Raw genomic sequence first — 633 nt, forward strand, 5'->3', positions numbered from 1 at the left:
CGGCTGGGTGTCAGCGAACGGCCGCCGGCTCAGCAGGAGCCAAGCTGGGATTTTGGCGTGATCCCTGCCCGCCGACACGGGGACCTGGCTGCGCTTGGCCCCGCTGGGGTGGGGGCTGTCCCCTGCTCAGGGACAGGGTCACACCAGCACGCGTGACCGTCCCCTCACCCCCCTGGCGCAGCGACCCGGTGCTAATCGGGGCGGACGGGTCCCCCCTCTTACCCGGCAAAATACTCGCACTGTTCCTCCGCGTCGGCTCCGCTGCAAGCTCTGTCTGCCTCCCGTTAATCACTAATTAAAGGCTTGAATGTTCCCTGCTGTTTGGGGTATTAATGAGAATTTAATTGCACAGTTTGGGGCTAATTACGTGGTAGCTCGCTTCCGCCCTTGTACAGTATGCCCAATTAAACAATCATATGATCGATTAAACAATCACAAGATCTAATAATTTGCAATAGTAGACTAATTAAACATCAACACCTTGCAACGGAGCAACCTTCTGCCCCCCTTTTGACGATGTTTGAGGCCCTGCCCCAGCCCCGGCTGCCCCACAACCTCTTCTGCTCCAGGCTGCTGCGGGCGGAGGAGCCGGGGACGATGGCACAGGGGGGCCTGGGGCTGGGACCCTGGCAC

This window comes from Egretta garzetta, unplaced genomic scaffold, assembly GCF_000687185.1.
Source record: "Egretta garzetta isolate BGI_Z169 unplaced genomic scaffold, ASM68718v1 scaffold452, whole genome shotgun sequence".
Lineage (NCBI taxonomy): Eukaryota > Metazoa > Chordata > Aves > Pelecaniformes > Ardeidae > Egretta > Egretta garzetta.